Source organism: Schistocerca gregaria, chromosome 11 (genome assembly GCF_023897955.1).
Source record: "Schistocerca gregaria isolate iqSchGreg1 chromosome 11, iqSchGreg1.2, whole genome shotgun sequence".
Lineage (NCBI taxonomy): Eukaryota > Metazoa > Arthropoda > Insecta > Orthoptera > Acrididae > Schistocerca > Schistocerca gregaria.
The window spans coordinates 53,727,451-53,750,065 of record NC_064930.1 but is presented as its reverse complement, the minus strand read 5'-3'; the positions used below and the strand labels follow the sequence as shown (position 1 = coordinate 53,750,065).

At 40.4% G+C, this 22,615-nt stretch overlaps 1 protein-coding gene across 2 annotated transcripts in view; it reads right to left on the bottom strand.

Annotated features, from left to right (window-relative positions):
* Nucleotides 1–726: 726 nt before the first annotated feature.
* Nucleotides 727–22,615, bottom strand: part of LOC126295276 (zinc finger CCCH domain-containing protein 10-like) — a 122,926-nt gene continuing 101,037 nt past the window's right edge. For both annotated transcript variants that reach the window (XM_049987706.1, XM_049987705.1), the window contains one exon: nt 727–5,136. The gene's annotated coding sequence lies outside the window, so the exon portion shown is untranslated. The remainder of the gene's footprint in view (nt 5,137–22,615) is intronic.

Genomic DNA, 22,615 nt, shown 5'->3' with positions numbered 1-22,615 from the left:
AAACACTGCACGAAGTTTTAGAGTTTGCAATGCATTAACTTTGTGTCTGGCTGATTTTAGCTCATACATTGCAGTGGATTAAATGTAGATAAAATATTGATATTTATTTAAAATTGAGAGCAGAAAGATATCTCATATCATTCTCAAGTTATTGGGTTTTATGTCCAAAGGTAGTTGCACGCAATGGATCCATCCATATTGTGAACCTTGTTCATCACAATGGTCACATCTCATAAATGATTCAACATATCAAAACAAGGTTTTCCACAAATGATAGTATGTACTGTATATATACCAGAAATAGTCAAAACTTTTTTATTCACCAGGATATGGAAGTAACTCATCCATAGCAGTGAGAGGTTGGCGGCTAAGATTCCTTCAGACACCCATAGCACTAAAGGAAAATCTACGTGTTGTGCATATACAAATCCGCATCACCTGGGGAATGTTGAAAAGGAGAAAATATATACGCACTGACAGTGGAGAAAGGGTTAAAATGCAAATATTTAGAAGAAACATCTGTAAGCAATCAAATTGGAATTTTACCAATACAGTTGAAAATACACAGATGCCATTCTTTACTTTTCACGAACAGTTGAAATTTAGATAAAACTCGGTTCAGCTCAGATTCCAAACGTGGAACACTAAGGGAGAGTAGAGGGGACTGGGTAAACTTCAAATAAGTGAAACATCACAGAGCATGAAAGTTACCAGCAAACAACTCCAGAACGTAAAATTATGTTTATTATACTTGGTTACAGCAATGATGTATAATTGAATCTCTACTTTTTTTAACACACATGAGACAAGAAAAGCAAAGAAGCAAAACATGTACATCCCAGAATGTCATATATTTAACTTTAAATTTCCATAATTCTAAGCTAATCTTATTAAGAACCCTGATACTGCAAAACCACAAACACACACACACACACACACACACACACACACACACACACAATATTATTACATGAAAAGTCTCTCTCTTCTGTCAGTATTCTGAACAGAACTGTTGAGATTAATGACAGAGCTGCCTCCAGTGGCATGTTCTCACATTACATGCCTCTATTTTAACAGTCAAAAAGAGAGACTAATTCTCTTTTCATAACTGAAGACCGTAGAGGCTTATCAGTGTTGGCATAATTAAAAGATACACAACTTCTTAGGGCTTGCAGCAACAGTTGTTACATTTTGTATTTAACTGAGCATTTATAAAAATGATGACAGGAAATTACATAGACAACATATTTAAAAACTGGATTTTTTAGAATACAGACAGACTTCATTACTATCAGTTTTTCAAGTACAGAGAATCCATTTCACCAAGAACAAATGAATATTCACCCCTCCCTCCCTAACATCTATCCCCATCTTCTTTTGTCAGTTTTCATTTTCTTTTTAGCTTTATTAATGTGAACACAGAGTTTGAAAAAAATATGACACTGGGGAAACTGCACTCGCCCTTCTCCAGATCTGATTACAGTTTAAAGATCTTATTACACTTTAATTGGAAATGGTATCTACTTTCTTCAGACATTCTGCAACACCAACACAGTAAAGGCAGAGCAGCAGAGTCCAAATATGTGGTTAAAACACTCACTGGACAGTTACTTTCTACATTTACTTACTATTTATATTTTTGTTATATCACACACAGTTGTTAATCTGTTAATAGTCATTCAAAGTGTTACAGAGATTGTCATACACAAATGTACAATAAAATATATCTATGACCTCTTGTCAAATTTTCCTAGCAGTTTCTAAGAAACAATACAAAACTATCACATAGAGGGGACTAAATGAAACCATGCCTATAAGAGGAGGGGAAATTATACTGCAGAGAGAGCAATAAATATGCACTGCACATCAAATATGTTCCAACCATTTTACCACAATTTCATTTTTATTAAGAATTATTTACATAATATACTGTGACAAACCACAGAGCTACAGAACATTATTTGCAGCATCAAATGGAATCCCTATATATACTGCCAAGTGTAAATGTGACAGTTATGACACTGGATGATTCAAACAGCTAGCAAAAAGAGAATTCTCAAAAAAAATGTAAAAACTCTTATATCTGTATTCCTGTACAAATTAAGATCCCAGAAATAGCACTGGGACATGATGGAGGGCATACACACAAAATGGATCACAAAAGGAACAGTTCCACCTGAGAAAAACACTGTATAAATGAGACTTTCTTTTAAGAAATAGAAAAAAACTTATTCCAAAATTCTGTAGCAGACAGTTAATAACAATAAAGGAAAGTAAAGTGTCCAATACTGTGTCACCTTCCACAGCTCTCGCGTGCAATATAGTCAACCACAATGTAAAATGTATGTACAAATACATGTAAGACCAATAAAAACCATTATGTATGACAAATGAAAATAAAAACACAACTTCAACAAAAATTAAATCATAATACATATTTCTGAGGACAGTGCATGGAATACAATATCAGTACAAAATTAAAATATACTCCACAATTAGTGCTTGTAGAAACTTATGTACATTATAAAGACTATTCAATAAAACAATTCTTCTACAACATCATCATTTCACAGTGAGGAAAATAAAATTTGTTTCAACAAAACCCACCAAAGCTCTCAACTACATTTCACTGCAAAATGCCTCTTCCTCTATCTTTCATCCGATGATCGCAAATGAATACACAGTGTGAGACAGAGATAGTCAACTATGTTAAGAGCAATAGCTCTAGAACTTCAAATATATGAACAGATCAATTGCAACAAACCATCAAACACACAATGTGATACTGTCTTTTGTGTTCAATCCCGTACATGTTTCTTGCTATGAACCAACCAGATTGCCGATCTGGGAACCCTGTTCTCTGTGTCGGCTGCATGGGAAAATTCCTCGCAGTGACAACATCACTAACAAATGTATTTCTTTCGATGAAGCACTCAGATTAATGATATTTCTTAGTGGGAAAAACCTAAGACTCTTCCCGTGTCATATAAATTTCCTAAACCACTGAAAAGCTGCTTTTGGTGTGATTAATTAGAACAATTAACAGTTTGTGATGCACTGTTAAAAATAAATTTGAAAAAGAAAGAACAGTTTTCTGCTGTGCATAATATGAAAAATGTTACCTACAAACTAAGTTACATAGCTTCTGTCACAAGCAGACTTACAATCTGAAACTGTCTTCCTAGCCCAAGACTTTGCACAGCAAATTTCCCATTTGTAAACGTCCACATGTTTTTCATATGAGCAAGTTCTTAACCGGTGTTAAGAACTGGTCCCATTTCTTTTAAACTGACCTCTCAAAATATTGACTCAAATACAACAAATATTAAACATTCTTCAAAAATCGAAACATCTGTGGTAATACCAATTTTAATCACTGGAAACTTCCTTTATAGCACGGAACTTTGCAGTACTGGAAGTGAGCTGAGCATATACTCATGTGAAGCCACAACCATTTTTCATTCAACACACAGCAGAAAAATTTAAGTGTAAACAGAATACCGCAATCAGTGGTATAACTAGAAAACAAATGCAGAAATACTGGTAGAATCAGTGAATAAGTGTTTCTTGTATTATGTGCGCAGTTCTGAATTTTCAGAAAAATGACAGCCTCCAGAATCAAATAGGGACATAACAGAATCTATCGGAACCTGAGACTGATTTGCTGCCACAGATGGGATTGAGAGAGAATTTTAAGGCTAATGTGAGACCACTGTGTGTCCATAAGTCTCATTCCATTCAGTCACACTCTTTCCAGACAAAGATGAAGGGACTGATAACATTGTAGTCTTTATTCTTTTGTACATGTTAATTTGCAAGTGCTTAGCATCTAGTCATCTTTGTTACACTTAGCTCCATTTCCTGTAATTATTTCACAGTAATTTGTGTAATTTGTTGTACCATACAAAATACGCATTTTTTGTAATTGCCAAATCTGACAATCCAAGATTTCACAATCTTGTACAATCTCGTGCCAGGATCCCTAACTCGGAGACAATATTTCAATTCACCACAAGAAATTCTTTTCCTGTAATTAAATTCAAAGTAACACATCGGAAGTTATGCGATCGTGCTACTTTACTTACACTGCAGAGCTGTACGGGACTGATGTCCAATTCAGTTACACGTGATTAAATTTTTAAATTCGAGAGCAGAAATTCTTTCTGCAGGTGGAATCTTTTGCAGCATTTGGAAAATCAAAAACTCGATTTTATGTAACAATATTCAGTTTCACATTACACATTCCATAACCATAACACACCAAATTTGTATTTACAAAAATCAATAAAAGTAAATGATACATTTCCTGTTTAATTGACAATAGTTGTTTCACAATTAGAAAACAGATTTCTACGTGAAAAAGACCAATCACCAAAATACTTATACACACCAGTAGTCGATCACACAGCTACCTACAGCTCTTCGAGTCAGCTACTGAAATGACTAAAACACAAAATAGCCAATGGAAATAGGTAAGTAAAATGTACATATGACGGAGAAAACTCAGATACAAGACAGAGTACGTGGTTTACGACAACTGTAAAAGGTAGGGTCAAATAGTGCTCAGAGCAAGCCGCTGTCAGATCCACCGCACAATACGAAGTCGCAGCGTACATTATATCACTGTACACATTTTTGGACACCTTAACTGTTGCTGCAGCAAACTGCCAGGTACAAATATTTGTCCAATCGCTTTTTCTCTGTGGAAAATGACACTTGGCAAAATTTACTGGGAAAACTATTTCATAGGTTTGACTATCTCCAATCAGAATTTCAGGAAAAGATTTCTTAACCAAAAAGAAATCAACACACAAAATCGGCACATAAAAATTGCACTCGAGTCGTGACAGAATCTCAGTTCACAGTGTCAAGTCACACACTCCGAGAGACCCCTCAGTGGGAGAGGCCAGTCGGCAGCACGGGGCGCAGGTCCTGCCCCACCATCGGGTACGACACCAGCGGGGCACTCGCCGCAGCCCCGGCAGCAGCCATCGACATGGCGGGTGTCTGTGGGGGCGGAGGCGGTGCCTGCGACTGCGGGGTGGGGGCACCCGGCGGTGGCGGCGGCTGTGGCTGCGCACCTGCCCCGGGCTGCCCGGCGGGGGCCGGAGGCGGCGGCTGCGGCATCGACACCACCTGTGGAAAATCCGGGCGCGTCTCAAAAACTACTCTTCCTTCGATCGCCTACAGCACAAGGTCGCGGGCCGACAATTACCATACATACATAAATGACGAGGGAATCTTACAGACAGATCCTTTTTGACTTCCTTCGTACTCGAGGAATTGCGAGGTCACTGCCCGGACGTCAAATCTTAAGCTGTACGACACACTGCCCGAAAACTTTAAATAAATTGAGAGACGATTTCAGAGTTCTACTAAGTGCAAAATATTTCCGACGTTTTAACATAGTTAGTTGCAGCTGAGTGCATAATATTCTAATCTTCTAATAGTGAAGTTAATGGTTTGTTTCTTGCTAGTAGAAACTTTCTTTTTCTAGTCTCCTAGACTTTTCTGTATATTATCAAACTGAAATTATAATTACCAAGTATTACACTATAACTTTAAACTAAAACCACACTGTTTGTTTTTTATTAACCACAACGCAATACGAGTTCTCGCAATAAATTACAATTTGATTAAGTATGTGAAACATCAAATCAAAAATAAAATATTTTATTTTTAATTTCAGAGATTGAGCAGTATTATTGGCACACTGTATTTTCACTTAACAGTAACATATTTCCCTTTTTCTACCCAATTTTATTACGATATTCACATTTTAAAGCAATTAGTAATTTAAAATACAAAATATTATTTTATTTAAATACTATCATTCAATACTTGTGAATTAATACTCCAATATGATAACAGATATGGAATTCAAGTAACTGTAAAAATAAATGACGTTACTAGTGAGAATCAATCCACTAACTTCAGAATTACATCATTAAAACACTAAGCATTGCACTACAGGCAGCTCAGGAAGTAATGCTCTGCTGAAAACAATGCTCTGAATGCAAAATGTTAGGTACGATTTCTTTGAAGTTTCTCAAGTGCGTGTGCAAAAATTTTATTTTCTCCAACAGATAGTGTTTCAAATGGTGTACGTATGTGACACACGTTACAAGCAGCATATTGTCAATGAATTTCAAACTGTAGAGAATATTGACAAACGTTCGTGTGAAGACTACGATGCATTTGCAGTCAACTGGAGTACAGCTGATCGCTGGGTGCAGAGGGTGAGACAATCGGCAGAGGGTTTGGCAGACCTCTACAATTTGCAATGACTGTCACAGATGACGCGTCGCAGTGTGCCAATGTTCTCATTTGTGTGGATCGACGCACTAAGACTACGCAGTTGGCACTGCTTCTGTCAAATGGTAAAGAAAGTTAGGATGCAATTATCTGCACTCTCTCATACTCTGAAGTGACCACACGAGAAAACAGGTTTGGGCAATATTATCTCATCCATCCTAAAGCCCTGGCATAGCTCCCTCACACTACTTCTAGTTTTGATAGTGGAAGAAATTTTGAAGACGACAAGGTGATTCATACATTAGTGAACGAGTGGTTTCTTGGACAGAGCCAGGGCTGGTACCAACAGGGCACACACACCCTCGTGTCTCGCTGGAGCGAGGCCACAGAACTGGGAGGACATTAGATGGAAAAGTAATGTATATAGTAATCATTATTGTGTAATTTTCATTGTGTGGAATAAATAGCTGTCGGGGGGTGGGGTGGGGTGGGGTGGGGGGGGGGGGTGGGGGGGGGGGGGTGGAGCTAACTTTCTTGGCAACATTCTTATTTTGATTTCAGTTCCTGCCGTACAACAGTGTATTATCTCACAGTCCACTGGTGATGAGGCATAGTATTTCCATTAGTTCGTAATTCCTACTACGACCATTCTTATAGTACAGTAGAACAATATAATGATTTTAGACACATTATGCCAAAGAAAACAAAAATAAGTATGTGTATACAAATTTACAGTAATTACATCATACTGCAACAAAGCTAGCCAGATAAAAGTTCCACATTTCCTGAATCAAATGTCAATCTCAAGTATCCTCAGTTCAAATCCAAGAGACATTGTTTATCAAAACTAGACATGATTGTCTCAATGGGAATTCCACGATCGTTCATTAAATAAAATATGGCGTTTCAGTCTTCGATCGCTATTCTTTATTTTCAATTACCGGTTTCAGGCTAGCTGCCCATCTTCAGATCATATATTGTAGTTACAGAGTAACTTGTCCATACAGAACACGCGGTTCGCTGTCATGACAGCGTTATGACAGCGATCGAAGACTGAAACACCATATTTTATTCAAGAGACATTGTATTGTGTTGCCTGTAGATTCTGCATTTTCCCCAAATTTTCACAGTATGCAAAAAATGAACTCTTCCACATAAAAATGAAACAATTTTTATGCTCTACAATCTTATGCCACATATTATTTTCAACTTGTCTCCTAACACAGCACAAAATTAGATGGAGCAAGAAAGATAGGGTCAGAGTAATTTAAAAGCAATTCCAGTGCGACAATTAATACAGCGATATTTAATGAGATGGTCACTGAGGGACTTATACTCGAGGGCCCCACCAGGATGCAAATTTTTATGAAGAATGCTCACCCACAGTAGGCTGGCATTTTGTGCGACAGCTCAAACTATTTGGCTCACAAGTGGAACACCTCAACAGTTCGAGAAAATGTACCAGGTGAATGGAGATCTATGCAAGAGCTGACAGCTCCCAAAGCCAGCACAACCTCGGATTGGAAAAATTAAAACAGACACTGCCAGTTCCATCTGTGCTGGTCCATTTGAGACAGTATGCAAAAAGGAAATCGAGCAGCCAGTTCTAAGTGAGTAGCCCCAATATGCTACTCGAAAAAGTAATCATGCCTCATCTGAATTGATCTGAAAGACACAGGAGGATCAACCGGATGAGGAAAGGACAAACATCACGAACTGTACATGTGTCCAACACTGTAGACTTGGACACTTAAACCTGTGAGGTGAGGTCAATTATTGCCTAGCTGCAGTCCATACTATACAGAGGTCTTCAGAAGGTCTGCGAGACCTCTCTTCGATCTACAGAAGCCCTTACAGAAATGGTTGCCACTGTACTGTACTAATGATTACAGAGAGATAAATCTCCAATCTTGATATACAACTGCACATTAAAAAAGGTATTCTCCAACAGTAGCAGAGATATGCGCTTTGAGATAGCAGTATGCACTGATACACAATGTTCCGTGGAAGCTTGCTCCTGACTCTGATCCTTGCTCTCAGAGCTATTTTGGGTTCCACAGCTACAAAATTTTCCAATAAATGTATTACTGTTTCTCCTTGACCATATTTACTGATAAACATCCACAAATTTATTCAAAACTCGTCAGTTTGGGTTATAGCACTTTTCTATCCACCTGAAAATAGTTTAAACCTCGCTCAGTGAATCATAAGAAAATAAATGCAAGTCCTTCAGTATCAGACAGTTCATAATAAAAAAAGCCCTACTTTTACTTATTTATTAGTGTCAATATTCTGCCTCTTTACTGCATAATTTTTACTAACAAATGATCCCATATCTGAATCTGGATGTAGAAAGCCTCAATTAGGACAATGTACCCACTAAATTTCTGAAAACTCTTTCATACTTTGCTCCTACCGAATCCTTTCTAGCATCACAAGTGCTTCTACATCTTACGCTACTTTTCCTCCAAAACTTTATAATTGTTTAGTATTTCTAACTTAAATTCCGACTGGACTAAATACCCACAGGTGAGTGTTCAAGTTTGAATCCCAATCGGACACAATTTTTTAAACGGTCTTGTAAACTTTTCACTTATAACCAGAAATTTTTCGCAGCATTCAATAAACACAATTTCTGAACTAAATGGGAAAGTATTAGGAAGATAAAAATGAATGAGAGAGGAGAAGAATGCACAGCAAATTAACTTACACTTTATTTTCATCAGCCTTTGTATAACAAACAGAAAGCTATAGCAACTATAAATTTATTTATTCATTTATTTTTTTGATGAAGAGCTGAGCAAGGGAAAAATGGAACAGAAAACAAGAGGAAAATTAATATCTGTATCTGTTGTCAAATCATTCTGTTCACAGGTATTACTAAAATATTTGGAAATTGTGATGTTCCGATGAGCAGAAGAATGGACCTTCCCATTTCCCACCTTAAAAGTTTCTCAAAGAAATCTGTCTTGATCATTACAAGCACTTTATGTTTTACATATACTATAATACACTATAGTAAAGCCTTTGGCATCACACTACAATACATATCGGACAATACAGACTGAAAAACTGAATTAGAACTTACCATCCAGAACACTAGTGTGTGTTTAACCTATATCGGACAATACAGACTGAAAAACTGAATTAGAACTTACCATCCAGAACACTAGTGTGTGTTTAACCTAAGTCAATCTAGATTACACTGCTGATAATTAATATGAAAACCTACAAAAATAAATTTGTTTTAGTCCATTTTTGCCTAAATTTGAAAACATGTTCAACATAACTGCTAGTCCTTATTTAATTTATGGACATGTACATATAAAAGAGAAGTAAGGAAAAGAGGAGAAAGAAAAGAGGAAAAGTGAAATATCTCTGAATCAACAGTGAGAAAAAGAATGGCACTAAGAAGACTAAGGTTCCACAAGCTGTTGACATCCACGTCACTGGTGACAGAAAAATAATGCTCAAATTTATCTGGCCCGATAATGACTGGTATCTGCTGAAAGTTTTAGTTGCAACATGTGTATAACACACACCAATATGAACTAAGTCATCAGTGAAGGATGATTTCTCCTTTACAAGCAATACATGTACTACACAATAAAGTTTGTCACCTACAATAATCTTGCAAAACGACTAACCCCTCTCCAGACAGTAACGACACTCCGCAACTTCGGCTTGAACCTCGACACACTGTCATTTTCAACGGCAAGGACTGTACAAACTTTCTATAGAGTGACAGTTGTCAACTTGCACTGTGTCGCAAACAGTGACAAAGATAAACCACATCGACAGTGTAGAGACTTTGTAGTACTGCATGGTGGCGACAAACTTGGAGGGGAGGGGGGAAGAATCCCTGAGAATTTCATGTGTGAGGAGGAAGATGGTGTCAGGAAGAGTCTAATAAATTAATGATGAATGGGATGGGGGTGGGGGAGGACTTTACTTTCCCCTCAGTTGAATGAGCTATATCCTAGCCATAAGCAGGAGTTTAACTGCAGTTTTTAAACATCAGTAATTTATATGGAATAATATTCATATATTAACACACTTTGAAACACAGAGACGGTAAAAAAACTTGAACACCAAATAACAGCTAATGTAGCGTAATGTAATTTTGGGAATACATTTGTCTAGGTAACATACTTAAGTATTAACACTGCAATGTCACAGGTCAATGTAAGTACGAGCTAAGCCATTGCAAATGTGAAATGCTACTACATTAATAACCTGTGTAACTACCAGAACGTGGAACGCAAGCACGCAAACGTGCACGCTCTGTGCCGTGAAGGTGCCGGACGTCAGCTCGTACGACGGAGTTCCACGCCCGTTGCACTTGGTCTGTCAGAACGGGGAAAGTTAATGCCGGTTGTGGAAGACGCTGGGAGTTGACAAAGTGTACACATTCGACTGCACACAGATCTGGCAACATATCGATACTCTACTTATTAGGTTACGACGGTGGTATGTTGGTAAGCATTAACCTATCGGTAAACACCCCCTGGAATGCCGTTTGTGAATGGCAGCACAACAGGTCAAATCACCAGACTGACATACGTATTTGCAGTCAAGGAAGGCGGGATAACCAGGATAGTGGTCGGGCTGTCGTACAAAATCACACCCCGGATCGTAGCTCCAGTGTGTCAAATAAGCAGACAGGTCGTCTGCAGGCCAACTGGTCTCCTCCGATCAACCACACGGCAATCGCCGGCACCGAGGCAGGCACAGATTTTGTCAGAAAACACGACAGACCTTCACTCTGCCCTCCGACCGGCTCTCCCTCGACACTACTGTTGTCACAAATGGCAGTGGTTTGGGGTCAATGGAATGCACAGTACAGTGTGTCTGGCGGTGAACTGTCCTCGAAGTAAAAAATCTGTAACAGTTTGTCTTGTCACGGTGGTGCCTACTGTTGCCCAAATTGCTACAGCTGGTGCATTAGGATGTGCCGAAGCCGTACACCGAACGAGACGTTCTTCCCTCTAGGCAGTGCCACGCAGTTGTCCGGAGCCCCGTCTTCTTGGGACCGAACATTTTCGTGAGCTCCGCTACAGCAATCGTGCACAGCAGCTATGTTCCCGTCGAGCCTTTCTGCAATATCGCAGACGGGAGCATCCAGTTTCTTGTAGCCCTATTACGCGACCTCGTCCCAACTTAGGGAGGCGTCGGTAATAGTCTCGACTAACATCGAATCACCACATCCGATCTCAGAGGTAGCTTGACTGTTACGAGGTGAATTTAAAGGAAACCTGATTTGCATCCTCATAGTGGCACTACTAGTGCCATTCTTACGTGACTGGAGAGAAATCTGAAGAGAAATTATTTTCCAGATGTGGAAACATGCCTACCATCTTTAGATTGTGTCACACAACTCCTCCTCGGTGCCGCAATTTTTTTCGGTCAACATATTAAGTATTTAAAACTTCTAGTTTATAAAACTCGATAAAATTCAATTTCAGTACCAGGTTAAAAACACAGAATTCCCTAATATTTTATAAAACTCCTGACATTCCCTTATTTTCCAGGTAATTTCCTGAGAATTCCAGAAGAGTCACCACCCTGTATTGTTACCACTTCTAGTGTATTTCAAGTAGTAACCACAAGTGCAGAGACAGTCAGCTAACTACGAGCACACGGCTTGTGTAATTTCTAGATCTGCACACGTACCGTGAAAACCACCGCCAATTGCGTCGTAGAAGGCATCTCTTATTAGTGCGTCTTTCTGTTCTATTCGTGTACCGATAACTTAATTTACAGCTGCCTCCGAAGTCCTCAAAGGAGTGAAATGGGCAAGGTTATGGTATATTCCTAGATTCCTCACATAAAAGCTTCTTCTGGAACTTTGTAAGTAGGATTTTGCAGGGCAGTATGCATCTTTTTTCTTCAAGTATTTGCTCATTCACTTATTTGAGCAGCTCTGTTACGCTTTCCCACGTGAGGCCATTTTTAGCACCTTTTTTTGTATACCCTCATTAGTCCTATTTGGTACGGGTCCCACACAGTCTAGTAATATTCTACGACTGGCAGCACAGGTGTTTTGCGAGCAACCTCGCATTTCTCTAGTATTCCCGCACCGAACAGGACCTGCCACCTGCTTTACGTACGACCTACAACCTGTAACTGATCGTTCCGTCTCGTATCCCTACAAACTGTTACGCCCAGATGTATGTACGAGTTGACCCATTCCAACTGTGACTCGTTGATACTGTAAACATTGGATACTACAATTTTTCAATTAGTGAAGTGTACGAGTTTACATTTGCCAATCTTTACACCACTACGAAATCTTATCAAGATATGATATAATATCTGTGCAACTACTTTCAAATAGTACTTCATTACAAATAGCTGAATCATCTGCAAAATGTCTGAGGTTACCTTTGATAGTGACTGCCAGGACATTAATATACATCCAAAATGACAAGGGTCCTGACACGATTCCCTGGAGCACACCTCAAGTTAGTTGTACACCTGCCAATTACTTTCCTTTTGAGATACCACTGCCTCTTCCCGACTAAAAAGTCCTCGGTCGCAAATTTTGCTCGATATCCCGAATGAGTGTGGTACCGAGTCAAATGATTTTCAGAATTAGAGAGAAACTGGATCTGCCCGACTGCCCCAATCAGTGGCATTCGGGATATGACGAGACAGAAATTTAAGTCGGGTTATGCACAACTGATGTTTGCGGAATCCGTGCCGGTCGGTGCACGGAGGAGATAATTCTATTTGATGTATTACCTCACTACATTTAAACTCAGAATACGTGCAATTCGATTTGAGAAAGTTAATGACAAACAATGCTGTACAAAAAAAATTATTTACTTGGGAGTTGTGCTTTAAAAGGATGCACTGTACACACTCTGTCATCCAGAAGTACAGACAGTAAAGAGTGCCATAAAATGGTGCATTAAAAACCTACAAAGAGAAAATCCATTACATAACTACAGCACACGGAGGAAATCCCTGCCAGATACGCTAGCAACAACAGGCATCCTTAACACATCCAAGGAGAGATCCCCAGCAGTGGGACTGACTTTTTGAAATCATCTAGACAGTGATGTAGGTTAGGGTCCCAGGTATCACACCCTGCAGCCATTCACCCTGGTGGGCCCTCATATGCAAGTAACAAGAGGAAAAAAAAATTTTGATTTTCGCACAATGCTTTATAGCTTTCAAAGCTATTGAGTTAATTCATTTAAACGTAATTTTCTATTTATATTGCTTTCACACATCATTTTAATCTTTGCATTTTTTTCCTTTTTACATATTCTTTTTCCATTTGGAATCGTTGTTCATGCGATTTTGATTATTTCTATGTATTAATTTCAATTTAATTTTTTCTGTTGTATCATCCTATATTTTTGTCCATGCTACTGTCTTCGTTATTTCTATTCCTCATTTTGCGTTAAGTTTGTTTTATTTATAATCCCTTCTGTCATTTACATTTTCATCTGTGTTATTTTGTTCACTGTTTAATAAACCTATTTTTTAAATGTTTGTACGATGATTACCATTCAAAAAATGTACACCTTGCAGTGAAAAATACATTTTTAATACCAATGCACAATTAATATAAATACCTGTAGAGTATTTTGTCTTTTGTTTTTAAACTGATACATTGTCATTTTCAAATGTTTAAACATTATAACACATAAACAAAAAGAATTAAATTCACACGCCAATGCACAAAGATTCCAAATTGGAAAAAACAATACGAAGAAAAAATGAAAGCAATTGAAAATATTAATTTAAAATGAAGTGACAAAAGGAACAGAAGCAAAAAAATATATTAAACACTAACTGCATAAAAATAATGACCAAAGTAATTTTGATAACGATTTAAAAAATTAAAACTTTTGAGGCACTTTTATGAAATTCAAACCCATAACCTTTTGCATCAGCCCTTACATGGCACAGACAGTTATCCCGTCTACAAAACTGTAGAGAATTAATCGAATTCCAGAATGAGATTTTCACTCTGCAGCGGAGGTGCGCTGATATGAAACTTCCTGGCAGATTAAAACTGTGTGCCCGACAGAGACTCGAACTCGGGACCTTTGCCTTTCGCGGGCAAGTGCTCTACCATCTGAGCTACCGAAGCACGACTCACGCCCGGTACTCACAGCTTTACTTCTGCCAGTATCTGTTTCCCACCTTCCAAACTTTACAGAAGCTCTCCTGCGAACCTTGCAGAACTAGCACTCCTGAAAGAAAGGATATTGCGCAGACATGGCTTAGCCACAGCCTGGGGGATGTTTCTAGAATGAGATTTTCAATCTGCAGCGGAGTCTCGGTCGGGCACTCAGTTTTAATCTGCCAGGAAGTTTCATATCAGCGCACACATCCTTTCTTTCAGGAGTGCTAGTTCTGCAAGGTTCGCAGGAGAGCTTCTGTAAAGTTTGGAAGGTAGGAGACGGATACTGGCAGAAATAAAGCTGTGAGTACCGGGCGTGAGTCGTGCTTCGGTAGCTCAGATGGTAGAGCACTTGCCCGCAAAAGGCAAAGGTCCCGAGTTCGAGTCTCGGTCGGGCACACAGTTTTAATCTGCCAGGAAGTTTCATTAATCGAATTTATGAAATTTTTTGCGATTTACTCGCAAATGAGGGTCCATCAGGGTGAACAGCTGCAGGGAGCGACACCTGGGACCCTAACCTACATCGGCATATAAATGATTTCAAAGTCGGTCCCACTACTGGGGACCTCTCGTAGGTGTTATACAGGCCCTTTTCACACTGAAAGATGTAGAATGTGTCAACTGAAGGTCTACATGCTTCTTATATAGTGAACAAATACTACAGCTTCCTTTAGAGGGTTAATTCTTATCAGATTTGAATGTGGTTCATGTAGGTGACTAGTCATTTACATCATGTTATCAGCAGAATGTGATTTTCACTCTACAGTGGAGTGTGCACTGATATGAAACTTCCTGGCAGATTATAACTGTGTGCCACACTGAGACTCAAACTCGGGACCTTTGCCTTTCGCGGGCACGTGCTCTACCATCTGAGCTACCCAAGCACTACTCACGCTCCATCCTCACAGCTCCACTTCTGCCAGTACCTCATCTCCTACCTTCCAACCTTCATCATTTTAGTTATCACTGTTTATCCATATGTACTGACTAATCAAAACAGTGAACAAACAAGAGACTTAAGCCCGTGGAGGACAGATCAATTCTCAATTATAAACCTTGAAAGATCTCCCACTTAGGACAAGAAGATTTCCCTCTTCTGTCAGTCTGTAAGAAAGACATTACATTAATTCACTGAAGGGACCGAAACAATATATTCTTTATTAATTCTCTCAGAAAGGTGGTCATTAATAGAGCCAGATCGGCTGTTTCAAAACTCCTCGTCAGATGAAAAACATATGCTGGACTGGGAGACAAGCACAGAAACTCACCTGCACAGACAGTGCTCTTACTGGCTAAGCAGTTAGGGCACAAATAATAACTGGCATTCACTCGTGCCAGCATCTGCTATTAACTACCTCCTGGTTAGCTAAGGGGCACACCTGGCTACGCAGAACCTTGATTCAGAACAACACTGTAGCAGGTTTTAGAACTTTAGTAAAAGCATTAACACTGAAAGTTACAAGCAGATTGAAACTGACACAGGTACCTAACAGATCAGCTCTCTTCGGTTTTCTTCGTACTTACAGGATTGGAAAGTCAGCACCCTTAAGCAGTGGGGGAAATTCTGAAGAAACTTGGAGTAAATCACCCTTGGAGGTTAGAAGATCCCAAAGAGCACAAAACATTTTGAGCTATGTAACACAGTCACCAGTATATCAGAAAGTAGTGTAGAAGCTTTGTAAAGCCGACAATCTGATTCCCGCTGGTAGCAACATTCCTTGTTTTACTTTTATTTAAACTCTATATTTATTAAGGAATGGAAATATTAATTAACAAATTCTGAATCATAATTCTTTTAACAAAAATAACACCTTTTCATTTTCTAATTATTGGTCATATGAAAATAAGTTAAAATTTTATACAGATATGTTATGGTCCTACAGTTAAAAGACAAAAAATTACATACATCAAAAATGCTGCTTAACAGTAGAATCAAAACCGTAGTTTATTTTCTGTTTGATGTTTTGAATTTTTATAAAAAATCTTATTTTACTGTGAAAACTAGCATTTTCGTGTGACTAGTAATTACTAACAAAAATCAAAAATTATATTCAGTTCTTGTTATTAACGTACCAACTTCTAACAAAAAAACTACTAGTAAGCGGACAAACAGTGACTTTATGATTACAAGACTTGTATGCTGCATACCCCGCTACCGACGATGTCGTGTACAATGTCAATACGTTGTATGTAATAGCACTCAGAAATATTCCAATCCTCAAACATATTTTTTTAAAGAATTGTGTTGTACTGCTTTAGGGAACTGATGTCTGGCAATGCCCTTCAAATCCTCGAAGTATGTAGATAATTGAGGCTCGTAAAACAGTCCGTAACTGGGACACGGCATAGCTCTGAGCAGCCTCATTTCTGCCAGTTGAAAAAGCAGGGGAGCATTACAGGCAAAATTGAGGCTCCGAGTGCAGATAGTGAGTCGTGCCTGTACAGCAGATTTGTGTCACGGTCTCGCATACATTTGTAATCTACCGTGACGTTTCAATGTTAATGGGCCTACTCAACTCCTACAATGTGATACAGTGTCATTCTCAGTTAGAGTACAGGGAAATTGCAGTCATAATCAGTTTCTTCATAGAATGTTCTCCAGCTGAGGAGCATAATGTGGGAAAAATTAGAATACATCTGTCAGATAATGATGCAGAGAAAGGGATGCAGCCAGTGAGATACCCAAAGCTGGTAAAAGAGTTAATGGTACAGATTCATTAGCATGCATACAATCTAGGAGGGCACAACACAGACTACTCAAATGTAATACACTTCTACAAACATTTCAGCCCCATTCTTCAACAGCTCAGTTCCACTAATCGTAAGAAGATAGGTAGTACTGTAAATCAATAAGTTTGGATGACTGATTACTTTAGAATATGACACATAGGAAATGTGAGCTATGAACAATATCAAAGTAAAATACTACAAAGGGCTGAAAAATTCAACAAAATAGGGACCTCTAAAAGAAAGGGCGGGAGGGGTCTCAGTCGTGCAAAAAGTATAAAGGAGAAATACGTTGCCTCAACGAAAAAAAATGAAGTGACCCGAAGATGTTTCATATGTTAATGTAACTTTGTACACACACACACACACACACACACACACACACACACACACACACACACACACACTATCAGTGGGTATGTAAATGATTAAGAGTTGTAATTCTCTGTGACACACAAAATGTCCATCCGTGTGCATCAGTGTAGTCTGTATATAGAGAACTTGCCAGGCATGGTAAGGTATTCACTGATCAGAAGAGCTTCTGTGAAGTTCGGAAGGTAGGAGACGAGGTACTGGTGAAATAGGCCCTGAGGGCGGGTCGTGAGTCGTGGCTGGGTAGCTCAGTTGGTACAGCACTTGCCCGCGGAAGGCGAAGGTCCCGAGTTCGAGTCTCGGTCCGGCACACAGTTTCAATCTGCCGGCAAGTTTCGTATCGGCACACACTCCGTCGCAGAGTGAAAAGCTCATTCCATATACACTGACCGTCGACCTACTACCTATACAAACCTGCCCAGGTGATAGCAACGTCACCTGGTGAGCTATAACTGCTAGTCAGGCACACGCACAGTGCACACAGTATCAGTATCTGCGAGCGTGCTGTCCTCGTGTAGAACGGGGAAGGCGTGCGATGTACCCGAGGGCAGATCGTGACGGCTCAGAAACTCGGCACGAGCGTTTCAGAAAGTACACGACTTGTCGGGTGTCGGAGGAGTGCAGCGGTGAGTGTCTACGACATGTGGTGAAACTGTGTCCAGAGGTATTGTGGTTGGGCAGTCACCCTCATTACAGATACAGGACGTTGTAGGCTCGTCAGATTGGTAAAACGGGACAGGCGGCAAACTGTGGTGGAACTAACATCAGACTGCAATGCGGGCAGAGTACAAAGGTGGCCAAACACAGAGTGCACCAAACACTCCCAACGGTGGGCCTCCGCATCGAACGACTCACACGTGTGCCGACTTTAAAACCGCGACGTTAAGACCACTACAACCGAAAAGGGAACATGACCGTCAGCACGGGACGTTTACGCAGTAGCAGAGAGGTTGCACAGTCTGACAAATCCCGATACCCCCTTCGTCGTGCCGGTGGTGGCTCCGTTACACTCCGGAGAACATTCACGTGGGCATCTGTGGGGCCAGTGGAGCCCGTGTGAGCGCCGTGACAGCCGAGGAGTACCGTACACCGGTTGCAGACCACATACACCCCTCCGTGACGATAACGTTTCCCAGCGGCAGTGACAATTTTCAGAAAGATAGTGTGCCGTGTCACTAGGTCAGAGGTGCGACGGGCTGCTTGCAGGAAGACAGCGGTGAGTTCCAATCTGTGTGCCGACCGCTCGACTTACCAGATCTGAATTCGACGACAGCGTCTCTGACGCAATCGAAGGTAGTGTCAGAGCTCGTCGCCGGCCTCCCCAGAATTTACGAGAATTAGGTGACACGTGTGTGCAAATGTGGTGCCAACTGCCTCCAGTGTCCTACTGAGACCCTACTGCTCCCATGTCACGATGCGTCACCAGTGTTATCCGTACTTGAAGTGGAAATACTGGCTATTAAGTAGGTTGTCATAATGTTCTAGCCGATTAGTGTATAAGGTGGGTTAAACAACTTACACGTCGAACGATCACTGCCACTTACTCACGTGATACAGCATTATCGGCACCTGACAGGTTGAAAGGGGCCTCACTGTGGGTTTCCATTTGGCCGTACGGTCAAACTGTGCAATATCCAGGTCTGTCAGGTATTCAGACATGACAGTGGCCCTAAGTCAGACTGCACGGGAATGTGAGGACAAGTGTACCTGTCGACAAGGTTCCGGTCGACCACGTCCGATCGCCACGTGGGAAGATCACTGTATCGTGCACCGAACACGTCGTAGTTCCTTCACATCTGTGCCTGCCGTCTGGAGACAGGTAATGGAACCCCTGAAATATTCTGCATCACCACCTACTGTCCGTCGCGTGCTAGCGGCAGCCGGACTGGGAATTACTTTCGCACACGTAGGCTGCAGTTAACGGCACGACACAAACGGTTGCATCCGGTGCAGTGCCGTGACTGGAAGGCACGGACTGCTGACGTAGTTCTTCAGTACTCTAGGCAAAGACCGTCGACGAGAACAGCAGCAACCTGTGAATAGGTCCCGCACTTCAAGTTTTGGAGAGAGACAGTAATATTACTCCTGGTATCACGGTATGGGGAGACATCGTGTACGATTTTGATTCACACCTGGTAGTGATTAAGAAAACACTGACAGCACAACAGGACGACAGACGTCCTGCATTCTCAGGTGTTACTTCTCGTGCGGCACTGTTGTGGTGTCACTGTTGGAGATATCGGTGCTTGTCCACAAATGGCAGATATCTCTGTAAACTGTCTGCACGATGTTGAGGTACTCCCGTGCCCAGCAAGATTCCCAGATCTGCACTCGATAGGGCACGTGTAGGATCAGCTCGGATGTCAACTCGGTCTTCCGTCTAGTGGTAAGTTTCTGTGGGACCGAACTGCTGAAGTCATCAATCCCTAGGCTTACACACTACTTAATCTAACTTACACTGACATACGCCAAGGAGCTGTGCGAACAATGGCGAGGTGCCCTAGACCACGTGGCTCGAGTCAGTCCAGGTGGCAGTCCCTCTGATATCCAGGTGCAGTTACTGAAGTTGTGGGCCAGTTTGCCTCAGGAGAGGATACAATAACTTTAAGACACCCTTTTTAACCAAATCAGTGCATTCGTGGACGCCAGAATGTGTATGTCATATTGACAGGTGGGCTCATAATACAGAGTTCTTTCCAAATTTCATTAGATAGTGTCATCACTGTAATAACATAACATGCCCTCTCAACTTGTCAAGTTTCATTCTATTTCCTTCTCCCCTTGCAGGTGCTTCACTTTATTTGTCTCCTGTGGAAGAAACCATTACAGACCCACCAAAGTTTGGCAATATTCCCAATAATCATTCCTACCAGCAGCTGACACGTTAACTTAAACAATTTTTAAAAGCTGACATTCGAGACAAAGGTGTCGCACAGCTACAGAAAACGAGCGAGAGGGAAATTTTATAAATTATTAAACCAGTTAAAAGAGAATACTGACACACAGAAATACCTAGCAAGGTGGAAGAATCCAGTACACAATCGACAAGTTCTATGCTCGTTCAGCTGTGGTCAGTTTCTGATACATTAAAAAATTTACTACACTCTTAAAAAGATAGGCAGACAACCAAAGGCAACAACTTGTTACCAGTGTTTCATAATGATACTGTTATAGAAGTGCATAAGAGAGTAGCAAAAAATCTCAGTACAGAAGTTTTTTTCAGATGTGCAGTGTGGATTCAGGATGGGAGCACCAACAGGAAACGTAATTTATTCCTTTGTGTGAGGCATTTGCAGGACTACAGAAAAGCTGAAGACAGTAGGTATCTGCTTCAATATTACCGCACCATACAGTTATGTGGACCACGCTATATTTTTGCAAAGACAGAGCAATACACCCAAAGGTTCAGTTTGTATGTAGTGAACTGGGAACACTAGGTTTTCTTCCCATGTCCTCACGTGAGGAACAGACTCCAATGTGAATGGGCCATTACAAACTGGGGATCCCACAGGAAGCTATTCAGGGTCCATTGATTCTGTCAATATATACAAACGATCTGCCATCACGCAAGCATCAGGGTAAAAGATGTGGAATGCGATGCAGAATATTTTGCAAGTTGTAGCTGTGGTAACACCAGCTCATCACACTGCCACACAGCACAGCGTACACAGTTCCTGATGCAATATTACATCTACATCTTTACTCTGCAAACTACTGTGAAGCACACGACAGATGGTACTTTCCACTGTACCAGTTATTAGGGTTTCTTCCCGCTCCACTCACGTACGGAACACGTGAAAAACGACTGCTCGAATGGCTCTGCGGGCACTGCAGTCTCGCCTTTGCGATCCCCAGAGGAGCAATATGTGAGTGTAGTATGTTCCCAGATTCGTTATTTGCAGTTGGTACTCAAAACTTTCAAAAGTAGGCTTTGACGGAATAGTTTGCATCTTTCTTCAAGAGTCTTTCAGATCAGTTTTTCGGCACCTCCCCAATGCTCTACCATCAGTCAAACAAAAACTCTGCCTATTCATGCTACCCTTACTTCCGTGTGCTCAATGTCCCCTTTTAGTCTGGTGTGATAGACATCCCACATTATTCTAGGATTTATAAGCAGTCTCTTTTGTAGATCGACTGCATTTCACCAGTATTTTATCGATAAACCGTATCTGACCACCTGCTTTAGCTACCACTGAACCAATGTCAATATTCCATTTCTTATCTTTAGAAATTGCTACACCCAAGTATTTGTACAAGTTGAAGAACTCCAACTGAAACTACTGTGATTGTAATCACAGAATACTTTTTTTGCGTGCGAAAGTCACAACTTTCCGTTTCTGAACAATCAATGCAAGTTGCCAAACTTTGCACCATTTTGAAATCTTATCGAGATCCGAGCAAATATTTACGCAGATCTTTCCAGGCGGTACTCAATTACAGGTAACTGCATCATCTGCAAAATGTCTGAGTTAACTATTAATATTGTCTGCCAGGTGATTAATTCAAAATGTCAACAGCAAGGGTCCTACATGCTTCCCGTGAACAGCAAAAATTACACCTACATCTGTAGACGACTCTCCACCTAAGACAGATTACTGCGACCCCCTACAAAGAAATTGTAAGTCCAGTCACAAATTTCACTTTATACCCCATAACGATAAGGCTTTTCATTATAAATGCAGGTGTGGTACTTAGTTAAAAGCTTTTTAGAGGTCTAGAAATACTACATCCAGCCAACTGGCTCACTCTGTGGCTTTCATAATGTCATATAATAAAAATACGAGTCAGGATTCCACATGATCGACAATTTCAGAATCCACACTGGCTTAAAAGTGACACTTTCCACTGTCACGGAAAAGTTTATTTCCTCGGTATTAATTGTATGAAATTATACATTCCTAAGACATATTAAATCTCATCTTTATCTATGATAATAAGTACGGGCCAAAGCAACAAATTAAATTTTGGGTTTTGAACCGGTGTCTCCCGTTCACTAGGCAGACATGCTAATCCTACGTCACCATGGCACTGTGCCTAACACGGCTGCACTCATTACTCTATCAAGTCTCCCTTCTTGATATCACTTCCAATCCACATCTCAACAGATCTTTATATTCCCCT